At 39.8% G+C, this 18,416-nt stretch overlaps 1 protein-coding gene across 1 annotated transcript in view; it reads right to left on the reverse strand.

Annotated features, from left to right (window-relative positions):
- Positions 1–440: 440 nt before the first annotated feature.
- Positions 441–18,416, reverse strand: part of LOC308198147 (uncharacterized protein) — a 390,404-nt gene continuing 372,428 nt past the window's right edge. The window contains exons 9-10 of the mRNA XM_080599976.1: positions 6,450–6,593; positions 441–541 (exon numbers count right to left, since the gene is read on the reverse strand). The gene's annotated coding sequence lies outside the window, so the exon portion shown is untranslated. The remainder of the gene's footprint in view (positions 542–6,449; positions 6,594–18,416) is intronic.

Raw genomic sequence — 18,416 nt, forward strand, 5'->3', positions numbered from 1 at the left:
AGAAGAAATACACTCTGAATTGATTAGTACTCAACCACCCATCCCACTACAGAGCTGGGGAGTTGTGCAGTACCCTTTATAACTTCTCAATTAGCTTTTGACTCCAGAGTGTTTTCAGCTCCTGTCACAGAGGGGATTGAGCAGCAGAGTGCAGCGAGCAATGCGAGGGTACTGGTGAACCCTCTGAACCCGCTGCTTCTGCGGGTTGGCAACAGGCAGCGTGGCCCAGCACCACAGGTTTGGAAACTATAAACACTACTTTCAAAACACCATGGAAATGAAACAGTATGACAAATACAGGTCATTGCAGGTGCCTTTTTTGTTTTAAAGATTTAGTACATGGGTTCCTCAATATTTTCATGCTTGAAGAAGGGTCCATTCACACTTGGAGAGAATTCGTTGACTGCAAGCATCACTTTCTCTTATTTGCATGTCATCAGATGAGTGATCCTTTAAATGAGCTGTTCCCAAGACTGCAGTGGGGAATCCCATTCCACATGTTAGGCTGGCACTCAGTATGAATCAGAACACGGCCAAATTCCTGTTAGTCCAAGTCAGGTTTAAGGAATTGCATGTGAGCAACTAATACCAGTACAGAAACCACAACTGCTTCAAAATGATTTGCCAACCACAAAACAATGAAATACCCAAATATTTTATTCACAGGTAATTTCATCAATTTTACCACTTAATCTCCCTCTTAAAAAAAGTCTGGTAAAGTCAGTATCAACAAACATATATGCGTTTTGAAAAGTGTTGGATAAGAAGTGATTGTCACAGAATATTGTCAACACAGTTATGGAAGCACCTTGCAATTTGTATTTCAATATGTGAAAGGAAGCACTCCTATGCAAACTGTGTACAAATAATAGTGATTTCTTGGTATTAGAGAAAAAACAAGACAATTTCAAGAGACAGTTTGAATATAGGATGCTAGATGCACTGCTGTCATCAAACCAAAGATTAATTGTTTAACAAAGGGCTGGTGGTCAGACCAACAATTAGCTTGTTTCATCATCATAATTATAGTGAGCAATTGAAAAAACACAGCACAGGCAAAGAAAATTCCTGAATTGTTGATTCCAAAATAGTAGCCTATTTGTCTCTTTGAAACAGCAAGGTAGTGTAGAATCAGGATTTTATCCTGAAAATGCTGGTTTTGAATGCAGTAACATACCCCCATTAATTTTGGGAGAGTAGAAAAGACAACTAATATTTCACCATTATTTCTATTTCCATCAGTTACAATAGTTCATAAAGTCTCTCCCAGATATGAATAACTTTGTCTATTTAAATGTCATGCTTCCTTCCCATGGCATTGCATGGCATTCCTTTCCATGGATAACAAAGCATCTAAGACTGGGAAAACATTTCCTATAAAGCCACCTCAGGATGTTCTTTTATACCAGCAGATTATCAGCAGAGTAACTTTGAAAGCCATTTCCTGCCTTTTTTGTCAGGTTACTTTTGCCAGTGATGTTATTTATTGATGAATTAGAAGCCCGTTTGCATCAGGAGACAACTATATCAAGTGAAGCTCACAGAACTGCAGTCTGGGCTCCAGGGAATGCTTCAGCCTTTGCTGACACATATGAGGTACTGGATCTGATTTGCTTTTCTCTATTCCAACTCAGAGCTGACTTGTATGAATTCTCTAGCATTCTTCAGACAAAAACAATTTGTGAGAAAATTTGACCAAAACAGTATGTCAGTCTGGAAGAGTATGCAACAAACATTGACACCCAGAGCAAGCAAAAGAAATTACCACTTCAAATTGGCCAAAGAAATGCCTTCCTGCTCAGTAGACCCCAATCCTACCAGATTCTGGCTTGTCACAACCACTGTTGCATATAATTAAAAGAAATACAAACAAGACAGACACCAAGAAAGACTGACCCTCCCTGCCCCGGCTCCTAAGGAAGCCTAACACCATGTTGTCTCCTTTGTGAAGCCGCATCTGCAGCAGAGATGGACCATTCAGTGGTAGGGTCAGGCTGCAGGCCACCCCCATGGGAGGAGCTGTGGCAGCACCAGAGGGTGACAGTGCTCACAAGGGAGAAGACCCTGAGCCAGGACTGTGCACCAACCACTTCAGGATGACTCATGTCTCTGTGCCACTCGGTACAGAATTAATGCTACCAGTGCACAACCCAAGGTCTTATTTAACTGTAACTCATATTTGATTTTCTCTGAAACTTAGTGATCATATCCAGTAAAAAGCAAACTCCTGCACAGTCTTCAGCAGCACAGCTAACCTCAAAGAAGCAGCTTCCAGCCACAGGGACAACTTTCAGGTTTCAAACTACCACATCTGAAGAAGGGCAGGGGTTTGACTTCTGACTTTTTCCAAGTGTGACAGTGGAATTAGAAAAACAAAGTCAGATTTAACACAGAACAGGAGAACACTTGTTCCACTTCCACTGCTAACTAAAAACCTAGCCCTGGAATAAGAGATCCTTTCATATCAAACATTAAAATCACAAGCGCTTATCACAGCCTTGGGATTAGCACATCCATTTTTTTTTGGTGGCAGTTATCCCCCCAGTCCTCTGCAGTGTTCTGTGCAGTTGAATTGCTCCTTGGATTACTAGCTGTTTCCCAAGAAAAATATTAAAAGTGCAATAATCAAGATAACTTGTTCTGCAAGCAATGACAACGCTTTTTCTGTATTTGTCATTCAGCTTCATAGCCGAATTAATTAGCATTTGTACAGCACTTTGAAAATATGAAATGCAATTGAAGTGCTAAGCATTATTATTAATATTAGCAGCAGCACCATTTTGCTCTGCTGAATGCATTTTCCAACAGACTTGCTATAGAAAAAATAGCCAAGGCAGCTGAACTGACATGCTATAAACTTGAAATGCACTTAGAGCTTCTTCACCATGTTTGATTACAGTAAGCCAAATGGCTGAAACATCTGCATAGCTGTGCACATTTTTTTTAGTCTATTAAAAACTGAACTTCATATAGCACAATTTGTTCTGAATCTGTCAGCAAGGTAGATAGATATTGCTTTGCAGGACAATTTTGGGATTGTTTATGAAAAGCGTTTTGAGATGCTAGAGCACTGTAGGCTACCTCTCATTTGTACGTACCCAAATAAGCCATCAAGAGAAAGACTGTTTCACAGACTCTTGTAATTCTCTCTCTCATTTAGCACAAAAATACTGGTAGTTAAAAGGCACAAACAGTTCTAAATAGGTAGCTGATCCCTGTTGCCCTCAATTTAAAATATAGCTGTAGCTTGTAAAGGCAAGAGCTCATAGGAAAAATCTTTTTGATTTCCATTTTGGTAGCTGCTGTTTTTGGCAGTGGCATGACAATATCTGGCCTTAACCTTCTGAATCAGTTTTATTTCAAAATCAATGACTTCTATCCTGTGCTTCCCACTTGATACTAACATGCATGCTAACACAATGTATGCGTTAGTAGCTGCATTCAGCACTTGTTGCCAGGTACAGCTAGGTGCTTCTAACAATAACTCACTTTGTGGTCTCCTTTGGTAGGCATCTTTGTCTCCACATTGCAGAGTCCATACGTGCTTGGATTTGGCAGCAGAAGGCAGAATCCATGGCCTTGCAATAGATGAACCTCCCAAACCCCCACGCATGCTGATGCAACAGGAGGCAAGAGCAAGGGTCTGAACTGATGCTGTTTTGGACATTTAAGGCATGACCATAACTACACCTTTTCACAGTGTGCTGCAAGAATTTCTTGGGTATTAGACACCATGAGGTAGGAGTCATCTGCCAAAAACAAAGTTCAAGTTTATACTTCTCAGTTCCCTCCTAACACTAACTGTTGTAGCCATGATGGTAGGAGAGGTGAGTTTCAAAAGTAGTAATAAACGGTATTTGGTTTATTATTAAGAAAAGGGGGAACCAAGGCAGGAAGAAATTAAAAATCCCAACTCCACTGAAGTACAGGGTGCTGAGATTGCACCCCAGGCTGTAGGAGCTGCCTGATGTAACTCACAGTCAGGTTGGCACCCCAGCACCAGCGGGAGATAGGGCAAAGAAAAGCCAGAAACATTTGTCACAAGTCAATTAATGGGAACCAGTCCAGGAACCCAGAAACTTGACGACATTTATTTTTCTGCAAGTCTTAAACAGCTGATAGATCATTACAGACAGGCCGTGTTCCAGTATCTGCAATAGCAAAAGAGAGCAACCTTGAACTCTGAGGAGCTGACAATTTTGATTAAAAACATGTATTCAGTCAAAAATATTGTGGTTCTACCTCTCATAAGTGCTTCACCCTCCCCTTCCAAATCCCTTAACAACAAGATAACACGTCCCTTCAAGATGCATAAAAGTAGAAAAGAAAGATCTTTCTAATTTCAAATCTTTGTGCAGCCAGTGCTAAACCACTGATGAAGATCTGCCTGCTGGCTTTCTGAATTCTGGTAATATTTCCAGAGCCAGAAGACCTATTAGGGAGGCTGATTCACAAAGCAAAGCCAGCTCCTTTATTCATCTCATGCACAGGGTTCAAAGGAAATGCCCTGTGAAAGTATAACTTAAGTACTAATAATACAAACTTCCTGAAAGTGACAAAGAATACCCAAGAAACAAAAAGCTTCCTGAAAAATCACATAATATTCAAACCCCAAGAAGCTGTTCTTTGAATACAAGATTGGCATAATATATTTCAAAACTTCAGTCAGACAAAAATGTTTCTTTGTATATGAAAGGTCTTTGCAATTTTTGCTATCATCACTGTAAGCCTCAGATGCACTGACTTTGATTTAGTACATAAAAGAATCTTAAGTGTTTTCTACAGGATGCTCTTAAAGAGTTATTGCTCCTTCCTCTATACCAGTGGCAGAGAGAACAGACATCCATGACAGGTAAGGTTTTTTGTTTTTTTTTTTTAAATGTAGTTTCTTATGCTGACTGACTCAGTCTTTCTGGGGAGAAAGAAAGGTGGACAGAAGAGAAAGGAATGTTAAAAAAGAATTAAGACAGTATACATAATGGGAGATCACAAATCAAAACAAATTAAAAAGTTTACAAAACAAAGTATATGCTACTTCCACATTCAGCCATGAGGAATTCAACACAATTTTAAAGGCAGTGTTTTGAAACAGGTGGAGAAAGCAAGTTTTGTAGACTTTTTGTAGACTTGGAGTTTCTCAAGGAGACAATACTTTTAAGATTGCTGACATGTTTAGTTGTCTTATAGTTTTCTGAGGAATTATTCCCCAAGGACACTAAGATCTTTCGTTCCTTGGAGCAGCAGCATGACCAGTCATGTATGCTCATTAAATTGGGTGATGCTCTTCTCTACACCCTGTGACTTGTCACTGGCTCCTCAGCTAGGTAGCAAACAGTGCTTGTGCAAGAGAACACAGAGGAGGTGTGAAATTCAGGTGTAGGATGGTAAGCCCATGGACACCACGCTTTCATTTTGCCCATTTTTTGTGTCTATTACCTGAGAGCTCTGGTGTCTAGTACAACAGAAAGGCTAGTGTACAGTACTTTATGGTCAACCACACACAGTATTTATTACGCTTGTTTAATGTTTTTTTCTTTCCTTGATATGATATCTTGAAGCCTAAGCAGAGTTCAAGAAGCTCATTTAATTTTAATGTATTTTATCCCTCTAACCAGAACAATTTTTTCAATTACCTTTAGTGGAAATCTAATCTAACAAGCAAGTACAGCAACAAAATATGTCATTACAAATGATTTTTACAATTTTGTTGTTGCTCTGATTTATTATGGTGTCAAGCTTTTTCTAATTTTGTTTCTTGATTGCCCTTTTAGGAAAAAAAGTCTTTGAATTTGCAACAATTGCCAGCACCGTGTATGTAAATATTAGGATGTAAAGAGGTAGTTTCAATAGCCATTTAAACAGGATAAAATACCTGCTTAGATACTTAGAATAATGAACTCAGGTCTGTGTACCAATGGTTTACAAAAATAATTTGATGCTCTGCAGAACTATTGCAACGTATATAGCTCATAGCTGGAATTTAAAGTGAGAAATACTTTCTGGCAAGGTCATAAAAAGAACCAATGTTGGAAATTTAGTTTTTGATCACAGAACTATACAATCACCAGGTGATAAACAATAAGCTGATAGCAACCATTTTTTCTTTTTGTTAGGAGATACAGGTGTCACTACATTTGCAAGTGTTCCAAGCCCCACAGGACCCATGCAGCCACTGGTGCTTTGCTCCCTTGATTACTCCTTCCATATGTTTATGAGGACAGAAGGTCTCACATGCACCTCCAGCACATTTCCCATGGCTTCATGACGCTCCACACACCACCCAGGGTGCACCAAACATTTTTGAGCTCATTTTTCAGGCCCAGGCTGGACATGTTAGCCAGGCTGGCTCTTGCCTCCTACCACCCAACTCAAAGCCTCTCTTGTCAGGCCAAACAAATATCACATTAAAAGAAAGACTGAAATGAATATGCCAACCAGACAGTACTTACCTAAAGGGACAGCTCTGATCACAGCTCAGCAGATGAGTAGTGATGATTCTGCCTCTTCCCTTTCCTTTTTAGTTGCTCTGTTTACTGTGTAGGTGTACATGCAGCTTTGAGGGTTTTCTCTGGCTTTCATTTCTGTTGTTGTACCTGGACACAATTGCAATAAAAATAATATATTGACTTCCATTTCAGATCCAGAAGAAATACAGAATGCAAAGGAAAAGAATAAAAAGAGATATATTACTTGTTCTTGAGATACAATTTTTTGTTCAGAAATAGATGATGATGAATAGACAATATTTCTTTGGTTGATGGTGAATGTTTGCAAGCTTCACCCCACAGGAGAAGTTACTCTACATACAGCATAGAGAATGCAAGTGGAAAGGGTGAAGGGAGCAGTTACAAAGGTAACCTGACTGTAATAAGTGAAGTTGTGACATAAAATGGCTGCTAAACCGATGAGAGAATGCTGAGGCAGCGGACCTCAGAACTAGGCCTCGGCCTAGAACCAGGGGCACCCCGATGCATGGCCCAACCCCTCACACCAGGAGCACTCCAAAGATTTAAAGAAAAACAAGAAACTGAGGAAAAACTTATCGCAAAACAAACCTGTGTCCTTATTTACCACAGAAACCTCTGCACTTGCAGCTGTGAACCTGTACACCCGCGGGCTGTGCACCTGCTCGCATTTTGGGGAAGGCTAAGGTGAACTGCCCGAGCCCACTGCTCCCTCCCTCAGAGGCCGGCACCAGGAGCAGACCCAGCCGAAGCACAGAACGTGCTGGAAAAGACCCTTCTGGGGTCCCTCTGCTCAAGGCCTTCTGTACTTTGATATTACAGCCAGCTTTTATGTTCCTCCAGATTTATCCTGCTGTGGGCAACAGTTTTTTCCTCGGCTTTTCCAGTATTCAGTCCCCCGTTCACTCCAGTTAACTATTCAAGCATTATAAAACAAAAATAATCCTCCAAAGTTATTATGAGTTAGTTTGTGTGATGGCAAAAGCCAGAGAAGATGAACACTGTGCTGATAGCTAAAATGAATGTAGAACACTTGGAGTGAATTGCCAGTAAAGAACAACTCAATTCAATTAAACAAAATATGGTAATTATGTTTTGGTGACTTTATCGAAGTCTTTGTATCAAATGGAAGATCTTTGCTTTAAAAGATTGAGGGAAACTTAATAAAATCAGCTGGAGCTTGAATATCTTTATTAAGAAATTCCTTTGATTTTATCAGGTTAAAAAAAAATCAAAGATGAAGTCCTATTTCAGAGGAGACTTTGTGGGTTTATTTTTTAAATTAAAATAATGCTTATCAAAATGTTACTTTAAGCAGTTGTCACAAATTGTCTCCTTTCTTCCTCCAACCTCCAGAGGCAGTTCCTAACCATCCAAGTTCAGTAAATAAGTTGTATAAACAGTGCCAGTTTCCTGATGAATATAAATATTTTACATTCAAATATCTTCTTTTATTAGTACCCAAGCATATCAAGGTAATTGTATTCTTTATTTGCACATGAAGCATTTGTCACATGGGAGGAATATCAGTAAGTTAATACCAGAGTCACCCCAACAGAGGCAAAACCCTCAAGTGCATAAGATTCTTTTTTGTTTCTCCTTTGTTTATTCCCTAAGTGAAAACATAGGGTTAGAAGCCACATTTCTTGACTAGATTTATTTTTCTTAAATCAGATGAACACAAATACTTTAGGAAATATTCTTGTGGAAAACAAGAACTCTGCAGTCAGCCTTGACCTTCTGAAAGCTTGGAAGGTGAGACATTAGAGAATAGTGACAGAAGGCCAGGGGATACACATCACTTCTCTTTTGGATTCAGGAAAGCCTAAACTCAGTTCCTGAAGGAAATGGCAGGAAGGAGTACCTGGCTCCCATAGTAGACCAGCCTTTGGCCCGCTACCGAGAGACCACTGGTGCAAAAGGCCCTCTCACACACTTCGCCAGCAGATAAACAAAACAGCACTTAAACTCCATGCAATATGAAATAAATCATGTTTCCTACAAATGTCCTTTTATAGCTCAAATCTTTAATTTCATAAACAGCTGAACATCCTGAACATGAGGTACCAGGTTCTCCAAGGTTCATACATGCAAAAGCAATTCAGCAGCTTTACGTATTCAGTAAAGACTGTCTTTAAACACTCCATGGGTATGTAGGTTTATTACTCCCACAGGCACATTGTCCTCAACGATGATTTTTAAGCCTTCACAGAGTAAAAAGCTAAAAAAGCAACTGTGTAGATTCTCTAAAAACTAATGAGAAAATCTAAAGAAACTGTAGAGTACAGGTTTTTACTGCTAGTCTGATGCTGAATTTTAACTGCTAAGCAGCAGGAGGGCAGTTTGTTTGCAAGCCAAGATCCAACTGTCTTGCAAACCAGGGATCTGTAGGCTTTCCTTTGCACAGTATGGGGCCTTGGGATAGAGCATATACTTTTGCAACTAAAATTAACAAGCAACAGAATCAAGCTTCCAGTTATCTTTTGTTTAAGCTCAGATGCTAATCAGTGGATGAAAATTTCTACCCACTTCTGTAATTCCTACTCAGCTTCCCAAAGGGAGGCTCAGCATCTCCAGTATTTACTACCCTCAAGACAGAGAGGCCTCTAGATGCCTTTTGTCCCTTCCAATTATATTACCCGCTGTGCTCCCCACATATGTGCAAAGAAATCATTTAAAACCACCTCTCCTCTGCAGCTTTGAGCGGCTCTGAGCAGGTATTGCAAAGAGAGGGCCATATGTTGGCCCTTTCTCAGTAAACTCAGTTTAATGCTCTGCATCTTTCCTTATAATACACTGAACAAAGATAGAGTAAAGGACATTTGGAGATGCTGATTGCAAAGTGGGAGCATTCAACACCATTCTGCTTTTCACTGTGTGCAATATCAATGTCGCTTTGGATTGCAAATTTCTTTTAAGGACAGTTTGCTGGGTGGATAGGAGGTGTCACATTTTTCTTCCCTTTGCAGTGATGTTCTTCTAAAACAAATACATGAGATACAGAGACTTCAAAATTTTGCAGCATTGCCTATGATTTGGATGCTGTTAAAGAAACCTGTAGAGGCAATGAACATGAAAATATCTGGACATTTCACCTCTCAGGAAATGATCTGACCTTTGAATAAAGTTTACCTCGTAGCATTTTCAGCTACAGCTTGTAACCACTGATGAGCCTGACTTCTCTATTTTCTGTGTTTGGTTTTTTATTTTTTTTTTTAAGTCACAGCTGGGAGGAACTTTAAAGAAAATTTCACTCCAAGATGATAGAGAATGTGTTTTGGGGGAGAAAAAGCAAAAGCAAGCATAATTATGAGCACTATTATGACATAATGCAACCTAACATATAAATTACATACTCATGAAGTGGAGTTGTGTTGTGCACAGCATTCAACACTAGCAATCAATCAATCAGACCTGCTCTGCAAATCCCACATTAGCAAAGCAAACTTTCTGGAAAAGCTGAGATTTGAATTTCCTGAGGAACAGTTGCAGTGTGTCCCAGCCATTTCTTGCTTTTAGCTAGGCAAGGCTGTAGCCATGGCTTTTAACGCTGTGATTTGAACCTGACAGCCAACTGCCAGCTAAAATGAGAGGAGATTACCTTTTGGCAACTGCCCTCTCCATTTCCTAAATGGAATGACCTTCAACCAGAGCAGCAGTGAAAATCTCTGCAGTCTAATCTTAAATGTGAACCCTGTAGTGAAAGAGCAGTGGTTCATATTATAAGTAGAATACATAAATGCCTTGAATCATCATCAGATTAGATGAAAAATGCCACTGTGTTCAAAAAGAGCAGCTATTACACAAAGAAATGTAATAGAAAAAGGCTTAACAGTGTCAGAGGCAGGCTAATAGGTTTCCCCATTTCTTTCAGATTCATGAAGATATTGTTTCTCTTGTTCACTTTCTCAGTGCAGATCATTTTCTATAGATTTTCATCTGCCCTGATTACAAAAAAAAATATGCATACATTAGCTGCTGTTTAAAAGAAAAAGTCACTTTAGTTTCCTTGTTAGCTTTGCACCCCCCTCCAGTGGCCACCTGTAACTCTCCCATGATGCAGACATCAAACAATCTAATTCAAAATAATTTCTATGACATCCTTCTTCCTGTTCTTGTGAGAGTCAGGTACAGACAACAACTGCAAAATTTACCCGATTGCAGGTTAGTTTTAGAATTTTCCCGACATCCTGTTTTCATTGATTGTTTCAGGGCAGTAGCATTTTTTTTTTCCCCATCATCTCTGCTCAGCCTGGAAAAAACAAAGGCTCATCCTCTCACTCCTCAAGTCTTTACTTCACTTTGGGGCACCAAACTAAAGCCATTCATAGTTGCTGTGAGGCCACTTAAGGCTGGTGATGCCCTCTCTCTTTCCAGATGATATGTGTCTGCTGCATAACAGCCTCAACTAGCAGATCTGGTCCTAATTGCTGAAGCAGAAGACTTGGTCCTACAACTACTGAGTTACCAGTGGAAGCCATCTGCATCCTTGCTGTTACAACATCAGGTCACTCTTTTTCCAAGTTAAATGAGCCCTGCACCTCAGGGGAGTTTGGGTTTGCGAGGCAGAGCAGAAAGCAGTGCTGGGTTCAGTGCTGCATCCCAAAGCCTCCCACTGGCCAGCATGCATAAGGTATTAACCCAAAACTTACTTACGACAGCACGGTAATGACTGATTTAGGACTGAAAAGAGAACACTAAATGATTAAAATGCTAAAGATGCCACAGAGGTGGATATAAAGGCAATGATGACTATTTTGTGTTTGGTTTAGTGATAGACACATGATAGAAGTGATACTAAGGAAAGATTGGTGGTGTCTTTCCAATGTGATTTTAAATTCCAGCTTTTTCATAGGACTTCTGTCTCTGCTTTATGAAATACGATCTTTGTTGTTTCTACACAATATGATTTCCTTTAAGTGCCCCAACAGAGAAAAAGACTGGTGAACAAAGTTGAGCACAGCGTGGCACAGGGCACCATAGGAAACCCCAGTCACCTCACAGTACATGTGCTGTATTTGCAGGCTTACCCACTTAATTTTTGGGTGCCAGTGCTGCACCACCCAACAGTGCAGAGGAGTGCCGACCCTGTTTGCCCAGACAGGGTGGTCACAAATCAAAGCTACCTGAGCCCAGAAGTGGTACAGAAATCACTGCACAAAGCACTGTGCATGCAGTAAGAAGGGGGAAAGTTCTTCCTAGTCTAAGTCCTTCCAAAGCATGCCTGTAGTGTGCTGTGAACCCATGTTTACCAAGCTGTTTTTCAACACTACAAAACCAATGCACTGTTTCAGCTCTGCACAGCAAGTAACTGAGAGCACAACTACTTATCTCTGCACCATCAAGCATTTTTGACTTAATGGCATGGCATAACATCTTCCACTTGGCACCTGATCAGATGCCACACTGATTATACACTTGAGATGAAAGCTCCTTCTGCAAGACCGCTGATTTCTTTAATGTGGATCACTATATCATGGTCAGGCAGCACACTACTGCCTGATCCACCAGAATACAATCCTTCCAGCATTCAGAACAGCCCACGACCAGGAGCTGCTGAATGCTTGGAGAAAATCGAGTTTGAATACAGTCAGAGAAGCACCACATAGCAGAAAGTTCCTATTTGACTCAGACTAAAGGGAGATGGGAATTCTGGTCTCTCTGACCAGCTGGATTCAAAACAGCAACCCGGTGTCAGACAAAAATCTTTTAGCTGCACACAATTGTTTCACTACAGGACTCACTTTGCACGAAGTCATATAAGTGCTTTATTTCTAGAACAAAGGAGGAACACAAAAAGCTTTACATCCAACGTACTGATTCCCCACGAAAATTACCTCCCAGTATTTATTTTCTTTGAAAGGAATTACACATTTTTCTTCATTACAAAAGACTAAATCTTTGTATCCTCCCAGCCTCAGTTAAACTCCCCAGCGTGGCAACAGATAAAGGATGCTCAGAAATTAAAATGTGACTTGTATAAATACATAGTGAAACAATTGGCAAAACATTATAAAAATAACATCCGACTGATGGAATAAAGAATTTGAAGTCCCTTTAATAAAACTAAACATTTGGTTTCTGCAGAAGAGAAAACTCCTAAGAGGCTTAACAGCATTAAGAGAACAGAATAAACTATTGTTAACTTCATTTCCTTTAAAAAAGTTAATCCTGCAACAGCCATTTATATTTTTCTGACTCAAAGGTGTTACTACAATTCACTTTCATCCCCAGCTCCATTCCAGTATAATGGAGTTTAGATGTGCCTATGAGACTGTTGATTTATCAATCTGTAAATTGCACATTCTTCATTTTTATAGACCAGTCACTTAATCTTTGTGATGATGATCTGTGCTGGGAACAAGTCTAATTTTTTTTTCTTTTCTTGAGAAAGCAAAGAAGCCATATGGCAAAAGTACACAAAGCATACAATAACTGTTCCAAAAAAGCCTGAGACTTTTCCTGAGATTTTTTTTTTTTAAGTAATTGTAAGAGTTGTCAAATCCACTTTTTCAATTCTGTTGCTGAAAACATTTACTAGCTTTCCCAAGGACTCTTCAACTGAGCAGTGATTTTGGCTTGATTTTTTTTTTTTGGCTTAGAAAGACCCACAACCTACCAAATGTCAATCTTTGCTTTTCACTGTTGGAAATCACAACCAGTGATCACACACTTTGTCATACTTCAAAACATGAAATATCATTACAAGATAGACATTCAAACCTGGTGTGTGGCAACAGGCTTCAAAGAGGGAAAACATTTTTTGCATTGTTAAATTCACTGCTGCTCTTTACTTTTGGTTCAGCTGAAATAAACACCCACTTTGTCCACAACATGAATTAAAGTCATAAATTAAACAGCTTCCTATTTGCTTCATTTTAACCTACCTATATAGACTCAGATTTATCATATTTAAACACAAATTTCTTCATGCATCCACAATAGTTTTTAAGAGAGAACAAAAGATATTTAGCAACTGTCATGTTGTCTTTTAGAGAAAAGACAAATACATTTATCAGAACAACTTTTTGAAAGTAAATTCAGAAAAGCCACGATCAGGCAAAAGCCCTGTTACTACCACCCAGCAGATGTGCTACATCTGAGTGCTGGCCTCATACATCTTGATAAATCATTCCTGCATCATAGCTCAGCAACTCCACATTTAAAGACCCATTGTGCTTGACCAAAGAGCCATCATGGACCAATATCCAAAGATAGCTCCTCAAAGCATGGGCGGCCATTTCACTGGTTTGAGGTCAGAGCTCTTAAGGCTACATCCAGGGGAACTCAGCAGGCTGGGGAGGCTTATTGTCATCTGGGCACCTTTAAACTCCACAATAGTTGATGTTTTATGAATGTGTGCCCTGATTAGAGAGACAGCAAAACCGTCAGTGCTTTGTAAACTCTTCAGTCATTAATCAGGATCAAAAATGCAACATCTCACAGGGTAGACTGGAAATATCTCCTCACAAGGATCTTTTTGCCATCCTGTGCAGAGCAACATGCCCTGTTATTCACAGACACGTGTTTCTACATTTTACTCACAAAACTAGCTTGTACATCTGAGTAATATGTAGATCCTGAGCTCCTTCACAAATAACTCAGAAAAGCAAGTCACAAAAGAAATAAAATCATGCTTCTGGCAAGCTATATGCGAGTGTAAGGATCTATTGTCATTAAAAATTGCTTGTTCAAGACAAGTGCTACAATGCTTTAAACCACTGGGTAGGTTGATATAAGCTACAAAACATTACTTGATTTGGATAGGCAAGGCATCATCACGCACAGCATGCTGTGCAGCACGGTCCATTAGGGATCTCTCCTGGGGCTGCACAGGAGGCTGTGCATCTAGGGACGAATGCTCAGGAGACATTAGAGGCTTTTCCTGATGGCAGAATTAACATGAGCCCACTTACACAGTAAGCACAGCATGCTTGGATGTGACATTGCTTGTCTAAATATGGGATAGTCCGTACAGCTGGACAAAGAGCTGCTAATGCAATACCTCCATGTGATAACCCAGCTCCTGGGGGCAGCTCAAAGGAAAAGCAGCATTTGCCTCCTCGCAACTCTCACAGGTGACCTTCATCAGCACCTGTAAGCACACTAGTGCTGCAGAGCCATAGTTCTTCCCTGCTTGCTGTGCCTGCTGCCCATCCTATGGCATCCACCCTGTGGAGTGATCCACACAGCCCGGAGAGGTCCAGCAGAGACTTCTGGTGAAGTTCTGCTGAGAATATGTCCTCCATGAGCCAGGGGATGTTCCTCATTCACATACATAACAGGTAATTAGTGTCCACGTAGGGCATCAGTCAATGAATCCCTGTATGACAAACCTTGAGGCAAGCAGCAGCAGCAGCCCTACCACGTACAAAGCACCACATGCTGAAGCCATTTGTTCTCTTAAACATCACAGAGCTGGATTCGAAGGACACCACCTCAACAAACCCAAGGTTCCTATTTGCTAACTTGTTCTGTGAGGAAAATGTATTTGGCAATACATCCAGCTCTTATCTCAAAATTTCACATCTTCCCTTCCTCCTATCTTACAGAAAGGGTCCTAAAACATAGATCATTTCAGCAAGTGTAAGACAGAAAGGGGAAAAAAGTGGGGCTTATCACCCTGTAAGTGCCACAGACTCTGGCTTTTGATTTATTTTTATACTTCTGCAACAGGTGCCAGAAAAGAGGAGAAAAAGGATTTCAGTATGGAATATTTCAAAATGCAAGTGAGACATAATCTAAATAAAAACTGAATAAAGCAAGAAATAGGTTGTGTTGATATATGAAAGAAAATACTGGTGTTGAAAAACAAAATCCTAATGTAGCAAGAGAGATATTGCTTTAATATTTGAAAAATGTAAAAATATATTGCTTCTTGCACACATTTGCATTATTAAAGTGTTTTATTTATTTATTTTATTCCCTGGGATCAAACTAAAGTACATTTTGGAAATAAGATGTTTTTCCCTAACTTTCACAATGACCCCTCCCCAATCTCTCCTGCAACTTATTTCTGTTAACTCATAACGAGAGCTTCCTTCAATCTCAACTTGAAAGTAGGTATGAAAGAGAATACACAATCATCTGCTACCTGCTTCTTCCTATTGCATGTATTGTTGGGAGGAAAAACTCATCCTGCGAGGAGTCAGAAGCTGCTGGTGCTAAAATGAGTGCTGGGCTATAAATTCAGGTAAGAATTCAACCCTCTCTGGATCTTCCTTCGCATTTCTGTTAATGAAAGCTCAAGTTTCCTGTTTGTTTTGCTTTGCATTTCAGTGCAGTTCAGCCTAAACTAGTCAGAATGACATTAGGCATTATTGTTACACAGATAATGTGCACCTGTATGAGCAGATCACAGCAGTCCTTTGGAAATTGCTGTCATGGGCTTGGACTGCAATTGCATCAAGTGGATTGGCAACCAGATGGCATTCATGCCTTTGTTCCTCCCTGTGGAAAATACATAGCCTTTTCTGGGGTTTAAGTTTTTCCTGCATACACCTTGCAATACACAGAATTTGCTTGAAAAAGCTTTAGAAAGTCAAGATAAGTGGGGATGCATGATTTAACTGCCAGCCCACATTTAACCAACACTAGGATCAGCAAATCTCAGCTTTGTTTCAGTATGGTTCCTTCAAATACTCACTTGCCAGAGAAAAAGTTGAGATTTTGCAAGCAGCTCTGCTTCTGTGTCCTGCTTTTCTTAGTACCAGTGCTACAGGGGCATAGCAGAGGAAGCGATGCAAGTTCACCCAACCAACATAGATAACAGCTTGGAGCATGGTGGCATTTGTCTTTGTATGTTACAGACCTGATGAGCTAACTCCAGTTTGTGAACCCTGCCTCCAGCTCTCCACCCATGGGTTTGTGCACACACCCTTCCTGGTTTTATTCCCCCCAGTGATGTCCCAGGACACCTCTCTGTATTGCGCCTCTGGGGCTATCAGAGCAACCTCAGATGCATGAGCTTGTTAGAAACAACCTTACTACAACTGAAATTTCAGAAGTGCTGTGTTTGCCCCAGCTCTACTGGGAGATGTGGGAGCACCATGCCTGTCAAGAAGCCGCCCATTAGTTTTAAGCCCTGATCAATTTACATATTTTTAATTCACCTTTAACAATTTGCTTACATCAAAGAACCTAAGATGACCAGTGGCTAACCATAAAAGGTTTGAATAAACTCAGTTTACTCATGCTTAATATTTTATAAGATCAATTTAATCAGCTGTGAAGTTACAACATTTCTTCCTCCTCGACAAGTAAGGAAAAAAATTCCTAGCTCTCTTCAACGCTCCATAAAAGTTTAATACAGCTGCTTCCAGAGCACTCACTTGCCTTCCTATCAATTGTACAAACAGTTAAAGGAGAAACAGTGGCACTGTTTTTGTTCTGGTTTAAATATGACATTTATAAAAATAATAAGAAAAATCAATGATAGTACCGCCTTTTCACAATTGTTTGTTTTGCTTTTTGAACAGGTTCACCACTGTTACAAATTAAGTAAAGACTTTGAGAATCTCTGATCCTATCACTGGAAAAATGATTTTTCTTTAATTATGGTTTTGCGTATAGCTCCTGCTGACATAGATTAAACAAGAGGCCAAGAATCACTTGACTGTGAGTGAGATGTTTCATTCTCCATATCCTAAAGATCAAGCTGTAAGAGCTTCAACTATCAAATTTCACCACATTCAGTCACTAACATCAAAAGGGAAGAGGAAACTCTCAGCATACCAGTTCTAGCTCAGGACTGTTGCAGAAGCTTTTCTTCTAGATGGAATTCTGAATTCACATCTACACCGAGAAGTTTTTCCTTAAAGAAAAGAAGCACTGAGATTAACCTCAAATTTGACACCTTCCCTAGGATGGTACTTTTGTAAGAGCTCAGCCTAGTTTAGGTATTTCATAAAGGAAAAGGAAACCCTTGTATCTTCTCATGTTACCGATTCTTCCACTCTGAATTCAGAGAATGCCTAGATTCTTGAGCCCAGAAAGTCTTACACAAAGATGGAAAGCAGTAGTGCCCTTGATAAACAGTACTTTGAAGGGTTTTGTGCTTGTTTGTGTGCTGTTATTTTTTAAATCTTTTTCTAAAGAAAGAAAGATTTAGCCAGTAACTTAGGAAGTTGATTCATTGGTTTGAGAAAAATACCCAAAACCCAGGAAAGAACACACAGAGGAAAGCTACTCTTCTATACTCTTAAACCTGATGCTACTAACAACCTATAAACTACAAATATAAACCTTGCAGGTAGGGGAAAAAAAAAAAAAGGAAAAGAAAATACCTCTGGATGAAGAGAAGAAAGGATAACTATTCCAGCCTATGTCACCACAAAGTGCCCCTGCGTCATCTGTGGGTCTCTCCTTTATAGCCTCTGAGTCGTCATCGTTCTCTTGCTGACTTTTTGCACCTGGTTTTCCTCCTCATCAGAAACCAGCAACAACTGTCTGCCCACAGGCATGGGTATTTTCTTGTCTGGGCTTTGCCTGATTTTTAAGAAAGTATGGGAATGCATGGTCAGAAAAAAGATAAATGAGAAAGGAAGCCAAAGCTGCTGTAGGGAAATTGCAACCTTCACATGCTCATTATCACAGAGAAACAGGAAAGACAAAATGGTGGGGTGATCCTGATCTTTAAAGAAAAGAAAATCAAAACTCCCAAATTCAAAGAGCATCCTACAAGAACATGCTACCCTGTCATCACATTGAAATATTACATATGTTCTCCTGGAAAGTGCTTTTGAACAATAAGAAAAGGAGAAATGAAAGGGTTCAATGAAGGCTGGGGAAATTAAAAAACTGTCATAGAAAAGACTGATCATGCAGTCTGTAGTTTTTTTTTTCTTTTTTCTTTTTCCAAACTCTGTTCAAAACAAATCTGTTTTAAAACAGAATAGTTTTATACTTTGACAGTTTTAGTGGTGGTCAGTGAAGGTGCCAAGCTGTGGAGGA

This window comes from Anser brachyrhynchus, assembly GCF_964034855.1.
Source record: "Anser brachyrhynchus genome assembly, chromosome: 7".
NCBI lineage: Eukaryota > Metazoa > Chordata > Aves > Anseriformes > Anatidae > Anser > Anser brachyrhynchus.